This window comes from Phoenix dactylifera, chromosome 5 (assembly GCF_051530095.1).
Source record: "Phoenix dactylifera cultivar Ajwa chromosome 5, Ajwa_hap1_PhDact_Kaust_v1.1, whole genome shotgun sequence".
In the NCBI taxonomy this organism is placed as follows: domain Eukaryota; kingdom Viridiplantae; phylum Streptophyta; class Magnoliopsida; order Arecales; family Arecaceae; genus Phoenix; species Phoenix dactylifera.
In genome coordinates, this window is record NC_143194.1 from 27547275 (window position 1) to 27562532 (window position 15258).

Below are 15258 nucleotides of genomic sequence, written 5' to 3' on the forward strand. Positions count from 1 at the left end.
TCATGTGTGAGTATGTCATCCTAACACCATCTCAGTACTGATGGAAGAAAGTTGCATGTTTGTCGGTCCAAAACAGAGTGAGGTGGAGCGGAAGCGATTGCTGATACGTGAATGAACGATTAGCTCACATCAAACGAATCCCAACTCGCCAAGTAAGATGTTTTAGACGTGTGATTTCACTTTTAGCTAATAGTTATGCTATCTTGCCGCTAGGATAAAAGCTAATTGTGATTGAAAAGCGCTCTTACATGACCATTATCCAGGAAATCTCTGAAATAGGCTTAGGTTGCTCCATGCAGGATATTTGCCCTTTTATGAAAAATACAGGATGTATGGCCAGAGTATATTAATTGTTTCCATTCATAATTTTAAATCTCGGGAGGATGAAAGATGTCTCTATTTCTATGAGAAAATGGTAACTGGAATGGGGCATGACTTGGAAACCCATCAACACTAAAGGAGAAGAATTAAAAAGGAAGAAAAGAAAAGAATGACGAAGAAAAAGAGGAAAAAATGAATGAAAAGAAAAGGAAAGAAGGAAGAAAGAAAATAAAGAAGAATACAAAGAGAAGAAAATAAAAAGGAAGGAAGGAAAATAATAAAAAAAAAGAAGAAAAGAAAAGATATAAAAAAAGAAAAAATAAGAAAAATGAAGAAAGAGAGAGATAGAAGGTATCTTCTACACTTGATTAGAATGATTCTTGAGATGGGGGTGGGATAGCGGAGCATCTAGTTCCATAAGCAAGATTTAAAACCTCGATTCCACCTATATGTAACATAGGTAGCCAATTGCTTGTAACAAATATATCGGGTGTTGATAATGCCTCAATAGTTGAAAATTTTACTTTGCATTATAACACAAAAACTCCTAACTAGATGTCTAACTAAATAGCCATGACCCATTTTATAAGGGCATGGCATCTATTCTGGGTAATCTATCTTCTCTTCTCTTTCAATTTAAGAGGAGAAATATGGAGAGTATGACAACCCCAGGTGCATAACATGTGTTCAACTAGGCCCAATTCTATCCACAGAAAGAGAGAGAGAGAGAGATAGATAGATAGATAGATAGATAGATAGAGAGAGAGAGAGAGAGAGAGAGAGAGAGAGAGAGAGAGAGAGAGGCCAACCGAACCAATCTTTATTACTTAAATTAACATCCGAAGCAGGCAAGATAGGAGCATGAGCACCCAAACCCATATCAGAAAAGCCTTGGCTTAGCCATAACGAGATCGGAGGATAAGATTTCAAGCATATGTTCTCCATCATATCAGTAACCCACCACCCGGCCCCCGTGGCCTCGTTATAGATAACCTGATAACCTCTATCTCTCTCTCCCTCTTTTTTTTATTCTTTTTCATTTCTTCTTTCTTTCATTCCTCTATTTTTTTTTTCTTTCTTTTTTTTAATTCCCTTTTCATTCTTCATTAATACCTTTTTTTTTTCATCCCAGTTTCCTTCTCTCTTTCCCTTCCCCTTTTTTTTCCCCTTTCATTTCTGCTTTCATTACTTTCTTTTTAGTGATATCTAGTTTTGTGGCAAAGAAGAAAGCCGGGTACTTAAAGGCACGTGAAGAAGTAGCGAGTCTCGTGTTTTACCCATTTAAGTCAAGAGGATGTGTCAAGGGCTTTTAGAGACTGTGATTGAGCACTGCCCAGAATATCAGGAACGAACCGAAACCATGTCTAGATTCATTAAGTTCCGCACTAAGAGCAACATTAGGATTGACAACCATGAGAAACCCGCATATATTAGGACCATGTCTGTAAAAAAAAATCTCACTCTATATGCTTTGAAACATTTGAAAACTGAAAAATACAAAAAATATATGTAAAAGAAATATATTATAAGGGTAGCTTCCTATCTAGAGCTAATTATTATATTAAAATATAGGGAAGACCCAATTTATAGACACAACTCAAAAGACAATTCACCTTCTAGGATCAAAAGATTTAAATGAGGTCCGATCTCAGTCAAAATATTACCACCTTCACATAGGATTGCTACAGGTAGCAGTAAGACCTCTAACCAGAAAAGGTCTTAATACACCCGTCCTTGGATGCCTAAGAGACTGCAGAAATCTGAAGTTTTCTAACTCTCTTAGGTCTTATAGAAGCCAGCCCAAGTGAAGGACCGATCTTCTTTAATACCATTCTTGACTTCTCAATATCATTAACTGATCCCAATATTTTAGATTGCTTAATATTGAACCCGCATACATTAGGCTATGAGATGAAAGGCAGGAACAGAAAATGCAGCTGTGACCTATAGAGTCCACTACAAAGCCATGATGAGCCAACAATACCATTCATGGCTAACCCTAAAAATAATTATATTACGCAGAAACGACTTAAGTAGGAAGATTTCTCTCTTTTTGAAAAATGGACGTTGACTCAAGCAGTAGACCCAAAGAAGGCTCAGAATTGAAATGCCAGATAGTGACATAAAAATATATTTCTCGATCAGTAAAAGAATTACTTTGGACAAAAGATTTTCTACTTCCTTAGTACCAATGACAGAAAAAGAAAGGAGTCATCTAAAACCCTCCAATATTGTTTACACTACCTATGTAGAAAGCTACGAACCCTCAATCTCAGAATTCGAGGCAAATGTCATTGAGTTAGAATAATTTCAAATTGATAAAGAATTATTAAGGAAGGACTTTTAACTCTGAGGCCAACAAAGAAAAGAGGGAATGGTTCTTCAAAGGATTGTACTACAGACAAATGGAGGCAGAAGAAGGAAATATCCTTTTCTTTGACTGGTACGAAAGCAAATCCTTGGATGGGCTTATAGTCGAGATCTACAAACAACCGTAATTAAATGTCTCTCAAACACATGGAAGATAGCTAGGGGAGCTGAAGTAGAATCTGTACATCCCCCCTTCGAAACCATACAAACAGTAGTACGGGCTAGTCCTTTGAAGGTGATCACTAAAGGACTAAATTAAAATATCAAAGTCGAGCATCTGAAGTAGATTGTGGAGCAGCAAAACTTCACAAATATAACTATCAGATCAATAGGGAAGCAGACAGAAAGGATTGAAACGATCCTTCTGGAGAAAAAAGGATGCGGGCGAGATAGTCCATAAGGACTCTGAAGGTAAAAGGGTATCTCAACTAAAACAAGCTAAGCTATTATTATTAGTATTATCACTATTATTAAGTGATCAGTTAATAGTTAGGTGCAAAGAATTTTATCTTGGGTTTGAGCTGCCTAGGATTTTATCCTGGGTTTGAGCCGCCCAGTATATCCTAGGTGCGGGCATAATATAAACTGTAAACATTACTATTAGTGCTATTATTAGTATTATTACTATTATTACTATATATTGTCACTATTATTAGTATTGTCACTATTATTAGTATTATTCCTATTATTAGTATTCATTGCTATTATTAATATTATTGATATTATTATTGCTATAATTAGTATTATATTATTAGTATCATTGCTATTATTAGTATTATTACTATTATTAGTATTATGACTATTATTAATATTATTAGTATTTATTTTTATTATTAGTATTGCTATCACTACTATTGTTGGTATCATTACTATTGTTGGCATCATTACTATTGTTACTTTCATTAATATTATTGCTATCATTAGTATTGTTACTATTATTTTTTTATCTATTTATTTTTTTTTTCATTTCTTCTTTCTTTCATTCCTTTATTTTTTCTTTTCTTCCTCCTTTCTTTTTTTTTTTAAATTCCTTTTTCATTCTTCGTCCGTAGCTTTTTTTTTCTTCTCACTTTCTTCCCCCCTCCCCCCCCCCCCTCCCATTTTTTTTTTTTTAATTTCTTCGTTCTTTCTTTTCTTTCTTTCTTTTTTTTTTTCTTTGCTGCATGGATGGGTTTTGGAGTCCTACCTTATCCTATTCACATTTTATCACATGAACGAGATGGGATGGCTGGGATGTCTTTCGTTCGGCTGGATTTAAAATCACAGTGGCTAGCACTTCTTGATGCCTTAAAGTCTTTAGTGATGGATATAGGAAAATCCTGTAACTTGATTGGCAAAAAAAAAAAAAAAAGGCTCATCGTGAGTTGTTTTTAATTTGTAATTCTTGGGAGGGTCTTTAGCACAATTACGACAGTTCTCCTTGGATAGCCGCTGATGAATAGTTTGGAGGAGAAGAAACTAAACTAGGATGAAAGCACATAATATTCAAATGAAGCTACGACTGATACCATCTAAAGTTGATATATTAAAACTTGCCCTACATTTAAAGGTCTATTTGGAAAATTCAGCAGAATTGGGCTGAATTTTTTACTGGATTTATGAATTGGATATCCAATTTGGGTACCGTCTATATCAACCCAACACCTCAACAGCTTGAATGATGTGGGAGGGAAAAAAAGAAAAAATGATCTCTGTGGATTTATTTTCTTTTTCTCCAGACCAATTAGCCCGGGTCAGAATACAAGCTAGGACTTGGATGGCCTTGGAAGATTGACTTGCAAATGTGGGCTCCAAGACCAGAAGAGCATGCAAGGATGAAGTGATGGTATTTATCATTAATATTTAAGTAAACACCCTTTTTAAAAGAAGAAATGATGCAAACGAGGCGACCCTCTTTTTGAATATTTATTTATGCCATGGAGGCGGCGAGCGGAGCCGCTTGTTTGCATTCCAACTCCAGGCATGACTCAGGGCATGCTGATATAAAGAGTTGAATAGAGAAAGATGGGCATGCAGCTTGACGTAAGAGAGCTTATGGAGTATATATATTAGTATATTACTACGTTACGTCTAGTCCGATGTGGCCCTTTTGAATTTTATTTGTGACACTTTATTTAATGTTATAGATCTTTGAAAGGTGGGATACCTTGGCAAATAAGTGCAAGTAATGATGCAAGAGATATGCAAGATTCCACGCGAGAAGGGTCATCTGTCTTCTAATTTAAAGAAGGTAATTGAAGGGTCAACTAGCTCTTTTGAGAACACCCTTTTTTTCTTTTTCTTTTTCTTTTTTTGATTGTCCTTTTGGAGACACTCAAACACCAGTCTTGCGACCTTTAGGAGGCTAAGAAGGTATCATCCCTAAGCCAACCATAAATAATGGATAAATGGGCTTGATCTATCTGAACAAAATTAAATATGACCAAGACCTGAAACTTGTGGTGGTCGATGGGCACGCATTAGTCTCAAACCCTTCATGCAGCTGCATGATCAGATACAGGACCAGAAAGATCAAACTCATTTTTGATTAAAACTGATCAAAAGATAGTTTAAAAATATATTCCCATATAAAAATATAAAAGTCTTATCATTTCTGAGATGTGTTTTTTTTTAAAAAAAATATGTAGTCAAGGTAACTAGGTTAACTAATTGGCGCCATTTTCGCGCCAAGAAGGTCTTGATTTTGAACCTGGATGGTAGCATTCCTCCCTATTTCTTATATATATATATATATATATATATATATATATATATATATATATATATATATATATCAATAAGAAATCATTACATAAATACTATATCTTTCGACTTAGAGCACAAAAAAGAGGAGGAAAAAAAAACGAATAATACATGATAACTGATACATTACATGGCTTATCTCTTCATCCATGCTATGAATGCTAATATCATCATTAATATAAGGTGTGGAATTCATTGGTAGGGAATGACCTTCTCAAACTTGATTCTTTTCAAAAGTTATTTTAGATCTTGTAACCAATACTTTATCTGGCGGCAACATATATATATATATATATACGTTACTGAAATCAAAGGCTTTGCTCTGGATGGCACCCATCCCCGCATCATGTGCATTTGTTAGACCTCTGATAGTAGAATGGAAAAAAAAAGTGGGGCATATGTGCGAGGGTGACGGGTTGTATGATATTGTCCCAAAGAACTTATTCACGGGTCCACAATGACTTGCATTGAACACGTAGAATATTGTGTTCACAGCTAGTAGACCTCATTCATATTTCTGATGGAATAATTAAATCTTAATAAATCATAAATCATACTTTGACTCTCTAAATCCATTTTGAAACTTCGATATGTGTGCAATCTGATCGGCGCGATCAACCGAGATTAGCTCTAATCTGGACAGAGATTAACGAAGGATTTTGTTGAGAGAGAGCTCTTAATGCATGTATTAAAGAAGAAGTCTATTTATAGCCCTCTCCAGGGATCAAACGCCGCAGGCCCGCATATGGTTACACTCGTGAAGAGTCATCCCCTATTAAGATAATCCTTCACTGCTGCAAAATTACCTTAATGCCCTTGCGATCATCAGAATTTACAAATGATACTTGTTAAAATGTGGGTTCTAATTAAATAGAATCAGAATTTAATTAAACAGCAACCAATAATTTCCACTATAACAACTTCAAAAGAACGATAGCCATCTCGTTGATCCATGTACAAGTTATGCCTAACTTTATAGCATGAGGGGACGAGGGTGACATCAAATACGTCTCTTTAAGTTGCCTCTCTTTTCTTCATGCTAGGATTGATTTTGTCACGCCCCGGATCCGGATCCGTGACACGGCCGTGCTATTGCCGACTACCGCCCACAATAGCACGCAGCCTCATACCTGGGAAATAGGGTAGTCAAACCAACCAAATCTTTTCATGTGTATTCATCTAGTACAACATGCTGGTCAGTACCCAAATACAGAGCTTCTACGTAGTTTATATACACAAAAGTATATACTTGCTTTACCCCAAAAGAAAGAAGCGCTAATACCAAATTAACGTGTCTCTGGCAGCTATCAGTGGTGAGGATCTGAAAGAAAAAAGTAAATAAACGGATATGAGCTACACGGCTCAGTAAGTAATCCTGCATAATCCTACCGGATCAACCAGTAGACTAAACATGTAAATCAGGGTTTTGAGAAGCTGACATGCATGTTTATCTAATAATCATCATGGCATAATAAGTATGCGATTTAAACAAAGCAGTAGTGCAAATCACAACAATTTTCATAATATATGCATATGAAACCGTGCCCCGGCATGCCGTGGTCCATTCTCTCGGATGCTACTGCGAAGTCAGACTCGACCACTGGCGGGGCCAGCTCAGTTACTATTCAGCCACTGGCGGGGCAGCTCAGTTACTATTCAGCCACTGGCGGGGCAGGCCCAATTCCAATTCAGCCACTGGCGGGGCAGGCTCAGTTACTATTCAGCCACTGGCGGGGCAGCTCAGTTACTATTCAGCCACTGGCGGCTCAGTCATTCTCAGTAGCATCTTTGAGCCCATTATAGTGCCTCTGGGGCTAGCTAAGACTTTATAAACTTACATGCATGATTAAAATATCAATATCATCAGGTTGCATACATAGCCATAGCTTCTGGGATCATGCAAGTTACTTATGCATTGTAACATATCATGCATGAAACATATGTACTTAAAATAAATGCTTAGGAAAACATTAATAACATGACATGATCTATAATAGGATTAGAACAGGTTACTTACATTCTTCACTAATCATGCATACAATTCGAATTGTATGAAAAACACTGGTTCATCTTATAAAACGTAATACAAGATCTACGATAGGATTAAGACAGATTACTTACATCAATTCGCTTTCCAAATTGCTCAAGTCCAGGTGACAAATCCTTAATCACCTAAAACAACATAATAGGGATTACATTATTCCCTATTTATTTATTATAAAATCTCTTAGTTCATCATATTATGAATTTACTTGCTTGGATCCCATCCAAGGATTTAGCCCAAGTCCAATTTGAAGCCTTTGGGGTTCGATTTAAAACCAGATTGGGTCTGCTGGAACTAACTCAATTTAATTGGGTTCGGACCCAAATCAATTTGGGCTTAATTCGGTTCGGATTTGACCCAATTTGCAGTTTGGGCTCGTCCAGACTTAGCCCAATTTAATTAGGCTCGGGTTCAGGTTCAATTGGCTAAATCAATTTCTTATTATTGGGCTTAACGGGTTTCGGACCCGAACCCGATTCCGGCCCGTTAACCCACTCTTTTCTTTTCTCTTCTCTTTTTCTTTCTTTTCTTTTCTTTTTCTTTTTCTTTTCTTCTTTCTTTTCTTTTTTTTTTCCTTTTTCTTTTCTTCTCTTCTCTTCTCCTTTTTCTTTTCTTCTCCTTCCCGAAGCTTCCTCCCCTCCTCCTCTCTTTCCTTCCTTCTCTCCCGATCTCCCCCTTCCTCTCTTCTCCGACGATGGCAGGACGGCGAGCGGAGGGGAGGATGGCGAGCGGAGGGAGACGGCCCACGACCGGCGGCGTCCGCGGCCAAGCCCCGCGGCCTCCCCGGCCGAGCCCGCGGCCGAGCTCTTGGCTTCCCCGGCCGAGCCCGCGGCCGAGCTCTCGGCTTCCCCGGCCGAGCCCGCACCGGCGACGCTCACGGCCGTACACGGCAAGTCCCCTCCTCCTCTCCTTTCTCTCTCTCTCCTTGGTTCCGATCGGAAGCCCTAGCCATTTCGGCCGGTCCTCCGGTCTTCTTCTTCTCCTCCGGCCGGATCTACGGCCTCTTCCTCCTCTCTCTTTCTTTCTTTCTTTCTTTTCTTTGGTCCTTCCCTCCGGCACCACCCCCTATTCTCTCTCTCTCTCACTCCCAAACCCTCTCTCTTCCTCTCTCCATTCTTCCCCTGTGAAGGAAGAAGGGGGTTTTGGGAGGGCCGAGCCACAGTCGGCAGTGCCACGGCCGAGCTCGCGGCGTCCACAGCCGCGCCTGCGGCTGAGCCCACGACCGCGCCTGCGGCCGATGCCCGCGGCCACACACGGGTGAGTCCCCTCTTCCCTCTCTCCTTCTTCTTCTTTCTTTCATTTTCTTTTCTTTCCTCCCTTCTTCTTCTTCACTGAGACCCCCTATCCCACTGAAGAAGAAGAAGGGGAATGGACTCCGGCCGACTGCAGCCCCCTACCGAGAGCCGGCAGTGACTGCAACTGAGGTCCATGGAGTCCCTCCTCTATTTTTATTTTGGTAACAGGAGCTTACCATTTCCGGGGATGACCTGCGGTGCCTCCTCTCCAACACCTCTGCCGACTTAGGGGTTCCTCCTTCCTCTTGGAGCTTCCGGGCTCTCTCTCTTTCTCTCGTTCGGTGTTTAGGGGGTCTGTCATTTTGGGGTTGCCGGCATAGGCTTAAAGGACTGTTTAAGGATGAGACCCCCTCTGAGAGGTCCCTTCCCTCTCCATTCCTCCATACCTCGGGACTGGCCGCCGCCCCCCTTGTCTCCGGCGCGCCGGCAGCGGCTGTCAGCAGGGGTGAGGGTCACCCCTCCCTGTCGGTCTTATCCCTTCGTTTTTATATTTTTTTATTTCAATCCTTATACAGCACTGCCCACAGTGGAATTTGGGCCCAACCCTTAACTGGGCCCATTTCTTATTGGGCCTAGTAGGTTCTGGGCCCGGACATTACATCCTACCCCCCTTAAAATAAATTTCGTCCTCGAAATTAAACATACCCTAGGTTCTGGTTTTCAAAAGTAGTCAACCATTGAGTCATCCTCTAGTTCTCGGTTAGTCTCCCTTAAAATGCTTGCTGATAAGATTTTGGCAAATTCATGGCACCTCAAAACTTGATCCCTAGCAAAACTTCAAACCCCTTTTAGATAGGTAGATCGAAGATGTCATAGCTAGGAGTAGGGAACATTTCAGGTCTAAGCCCAACCAAGGCACCATCCATCCGTTAATACTAAATTTAAGATGCTCAAAATCTTCCAGGAATTGCCACAGTAGAAAAAACTCACTGGTGAAATTATATAGCTCTCTCTCCAGATTATTCATAGAATCAACATCTTAATTCTGAATAAGAAGATCAAGTTTCTTTGTCCAAGTATCAACTGCTCTCGATTACCCGATCTATCACAAGATTAGATCATAAACAACTTCAATCCACCCTTGATAGTTATTCATCAAAGTCAATTGACAACCTTAATTTCTTTCAATCAGATGGAGGGTTGATATTAATTAAAGAAACTCAAGCTTCAAGTTTAGGAGGATGGAGGTTTATATCAGCATATTCCAGATCTGAGATCAAAATTGATGATCCGTTAATTCTAGTCTCGAGATGCTAAGAATTTCTTAGCATGACATAAAACTGGAGAATTTAAGGTAGCACAGCGATATCCCAAAAAATCCGATCATTTTCTTTTCATTTATCAAGGAAAATCCTACTACAGAAGAAAACAGATCAAATCTTTTATTATTACAACTTTCCGAATCAATGGAATAATACTACAGACCAACTTAGAGAACTAATTCAGCCCACTATGTTTTCGCTGCGCACTCTGATTCAAAACATCAATTTTTTTTTTTTTTTTTTTGAATTCATTAATAACTTTTGATCGCCATACTATTTGTCTACCAACAGAACTATTTAATCCTTCATATGTATTTGCACTTCAAATCTTTCCTCCATCTAGATCATATGTTACTTAGCTAGAACTTCCTTTTACCTTTTCATGAACGAGTACAGAAAGGGTATCCCAACATAAGATCCCCTTAAATAAGTAACGATGCTTTAAATAAATTTTACATTTTCAGCAACTTCATTCATATAAAATGAGCCAAAAATATTCTTCAAGATTGGAAATTATCCCAGAATTTACTAAATGACTTTCAATCAAAATACCAATCTTGCATTGTAATTTGAAAAGATCTAATATGTCACATTCCAAGTAAACAAAGGAGAAACTCTTAAATGTCATTCTCAGATATATTTTCTTTCTATACAATAGTTTCATGCATAATTGTCATACCGATTTTAACCTCGAAGAATATAAAAGCTTTCCTTGTCCAAGCCTTAAACAACTTATGAATGAACCCTATCTTGCCATCAAAATAATTAACTTCAAACTAGAAGTATTATCCACAGTATCCGGTATCAAGTTAAACTTCCAAAATCACCTATATACTAATACACAAATAATCACCATGTACTTTAATATTCCATAGCTGGTACTCCACTTAATATTAGTCAAAATATACTTTAATCATAATCCAAAATACAAATTATTCCGTCGAGAAATCTCCAAAATAGCTTTTTCTTATTTTGGCATGGCTCGTTAGCATTCTGATTCAAAACACCAAAATCCTTAGTAGTCTTAAATCTTAAACTCTGATATCATACCTGTCACAATCATGCCCCGAGAATGATTTTGTATTAGCCTTAACTTCTTTCTTTTTGTTGCTCATTGTCGTCTATCAAAATATTTATGTCAAGCAATTTTCGTGACTGACCGATGATACGACCAATAAAATCTTTTCTTTCCTTTCCGGTTATGCGGAATCTCACTAAATGAGACTTAACTACCCATTTCCTTATTAAAGCTTAAAATTTTTACTCATGGTTAACCTATTGCTCTGATACCACTAAAATGTCACGCCCCGGATCCGGATCCGTGACACGGCCGTGCTATTGCCGACTACCGCCCACAATAGCACGCAGCCTCATACCTGGGAAATAGGGTAGTCAAACCAACCAAATCTTTTCATGTGTATTCATCTAGTACAACATGCTGGTCAGTACCCAAATATAGAGCTTCTACGTAGTTTATATACACAAAAGTATATACTTGCTTTACCCCAAAAGAAAGAAGCGCTAATACCAAATTAACGTGTCTCTGGCAGCTATCAGTGGTGAGGATCTGAAAGAAAAAAGTAAATAAACGGATATGAGCTACACGGCTCAGTAAGTAATCCTGCATAATCCTACCGGATCAACCAGTAGACTAAACATGTAAATCAGGGTTTTGAGAAGCTGACATGCATGTTTATCTAATAATCATCATGGCATAATAAGTATGCGATTTAAACAAAGCAGTAGTGCAAATCACAACAATTTTCATAATATATGCATATGAAACCGTGCCCCGGCATGCCGTGGTCCATTCTCTCGGATGCTACTGCGAAGTCAGACTCGACCACTGGCGGGGCCAGCTCAGTTACTATTCAGCCACTGGCGGGGCAGCTCAGTTACTATTCAGCCACTGGCGGGGCAGGCCCAATTCCAATTCAGCCACTGGCGGGGCAGGCTCAGTTACTATTCAGCCACTGGCGGGGCAGCTCAGTTACTATTCAGCCACTGGCGGCTCAGTCATTCTCAGTAGCATCTTTGAGCCCATTATAGTGCCTCTGGGGCTAGCTAAGACTTTATAAACTTACATGCATGATTAAAATATCAATATCATCAGGTTGCATACATAGCCATAGCTTCTGGGATCATGCAAGTTACTTATGCATTGTAACATATCATGCATGAAACATATGTACTTAAAATAAATGCTTAGGAAAACATTAATAACATGACATGATCTATAATAGGATTAGAACAGGTTACTTACATTCTTCACTAATCATGCATACAATTCGAATTGTATGAAAAACACTGGTTCATCTTATAAAACGTAATACAAGATCTACGATAGGATTAAGACAGATTACTTACATCAATTTGCTTTCCAAATTGCTCAAGTCCAGGTGACAAATCCTTAATCACCTAAAACAACATAATAGGGATTACATTATTCCCTATTTATTTATTATAAAATCTCTTAGTTCATCATATTATGAATTTACTTGCTTGGATCCCATCCAAGGATTTAGCCCAAGTCCAATTTGAAGCCTTTGGGGTTCGATTTAAAACCAGATTGGGTCTGCTGGAACTAACTCAATTTAATTGGGTTCGGACCCAAATCAATTTGGGCTTAATTCGGTTCGGATTTGACCCAATTTGCAGTTTGGGCTCGTCCAGACTTAGCCCAATTTAATTAGGCTCGGGTTCAGGTTCAATTGGCTAAATCAATTTCTTATTATTGGGCTTAACGGGTTTCGGACCCGAACCCGATTCCGGCCCGTTAACCCACTCTTTTCTTTTCTCTTCTCTTTTTCTTTCTTTTCTTTTCTTTTTCTTTTTCTTTTCTTCTTTCTTTTCTTTTTTTTTTCCTTTTTCTTTTCTTCTCTTCTCTTCTCCTTTTTCTTTTCTTCTCCTTCCCGAAGCTTCCTCCCCTCCTCCTCTCTTTCCTTCCTTCTCTCCCGATCTCCCCCTTCCTCTCTTCTCCGACGATGGCAGGACGGCGAGCGGAGGGAGACGGCCCACGACCGGCGGCGTCCGCGGCCAAGCCCCACGGCATCCCCGGCCGAGCCCGCGGCCGAGCTCTTGGCTTCCCCGGCCGAGCCCGCGGCCGAGCTCTCGGCTTCCCCGGCCGAGCCCGCACCGGCGACGCTCACGGCCGTACACGGCAAGTCCCCTCCTCCTCTCCTTTCTCTCTCTCTCCTTGGTTCCGATCGGAAGCCCTAGCCATTTCGGCCGGTCCTCCGGTCTTCTTCTTCTCCTCCGGCCGGATCTACGGCCTCTTCCTCCTCTCTCTTTCTTTCTTTCTTTCTTTTCTTTGGTCCTTCCCTCCGGCACCACCCCCTATTCTCTCTCTCTCTCACTCCCAAACCCTCTCTCTTCCTCTCTCCATTCTTCCCCTGTGAAGGAAGAAGGGGGTTTTGGGAGGGCCGAGCCACAGTCGGCAGTGCCACGGCCGAGCTCGCGGCGTCCACAGCCGCGCCTGCGGCTGAGCCCACGACCGCGCCTGCGGCCGATGCCCGCGGCCACACACGGGTGAGTCCCCTCTTCCCTCTCTCCTTCTTCTTCTTTCTTTCATTTTCTTTTCTTTCCTCCCTTCTTCTTCTTCACTGAGACCCCCTATCCCACTGAAGAAGAAGAAGGGGAATGGACTCCGGCCGACTGCAGCCCCCTACCGAGAGCCGGCAGTGACTGCAACTGAGGTCCATGGAGTCCCTCCTCTATTTTTATTTTGGTAACATGAGCTTACCATTTCCGGGGATGACCTGCGGTGCCTCCTCTCCAACACCTCTGCCGACTTAGGGGTTCCTCCTTCCTCTTGGAGCTTCCGGGCTCTCTCTCTTTCTCTCGTTCGGTGTTTAGGGGGTCTGTCATTTTGGGGTTGCCGGCATAGGCTTAAAGGACTGTTTAAGGATGAGACCCCCTCTGAGAGGTCCCTTCCCTCTCCATTCCTCCATACCTCGGGACTGGCCGCCGCCCCCCTTGTCTCCGGCGCGCCGGCAGCGGTTGTCAGCAGGGGTGAGGGTCACCCCTCCCTGTCGGTCTTATCCCTTCGTTTTTATATTTTTTTATTTCAATCCTTATACAGCACTGCCCACAGTGGAATTTGGGCCCAACCCTTAACTGGGCCCATTTCTTATTGGGCCTAGTAGGTTCTGGGCCCGGACATTACAGATTTCATACTGGTTCTAATCTTTCTGAGATGACCATCCTCAGCCAAATATTGTTCAAACCGAAAGTGTGATTTGTTCAAGATAAATCCAAGCCTTCAGCGACCAAGCGGTTGGCACTCTGCATGGAGAAATTCCTCGAGATTTTCGTTGCAATGCAGGTGGTGCGATGCTATTGGTTGCGCATGCAATAAAGCAATCCCAAGCCAACATCTTCATCAACATTTTTATAATTTTTTTTACATAAATATCCTTCTAAATATCAAATTTTATATAAATATCCTTCCAAAATTGGTATTTGCATATATGCCTTGCTCAAACACCTATTTTGCTATTCTACCTTTTTTTTTAATCCTTATTTTTTTGCATATGTACCCACACTATATAACGCCGTTAAAAAATTAACGATTTTCAAATTAAAATGATTAAAATATCTTTGTAGGTGGATATGCAAAATAAGATATTTATAAGACGATCGTGATGGAAGAAAAAAAAAATAATTTTAAAATTTTATTTTATTTTTAATTAAAATAAATATAGTTGTTATTAATGATGTTAGAAGAATCGTTATATCATAGGTATTTGTGTAAAAATAATATTTTATGAAGATACAATAATAAATAGTAATTTGAAGGGGTATTTATGTAAATTTAAATTTTTAGAAGTTATTCATGCAAATTTTTTTGATAAAAATAATATATAAAAAAATAATAATTTTTTTTATTATAGGATATTAAAAATAAAAACTAATTATGATGGAAAAATACCATGCTCCTCCTCTAACCGGATCCAGCTTGGTATTTATCCGATTCAGGGATACGGGCAGTGTATCAGTTCAACTATCCAAGGAAGAGAGAGAGAGAGAGAGAGAGAGAGAGAGAGAGAGAGAGAGAGAGAGGATTAAACTTGATATGAGAGAGAGGATGTAACTTATAATACGCATTCATTTCAACACGATGGTGTCTGCTGCCCCTGTCGGCAGCTACTAACCGGTTCCCGCGGTGAACGAAACCCGCGCTTACCTGCTCCTTTTGGCCCGAAATCCCTCTCCTCTATTAAAT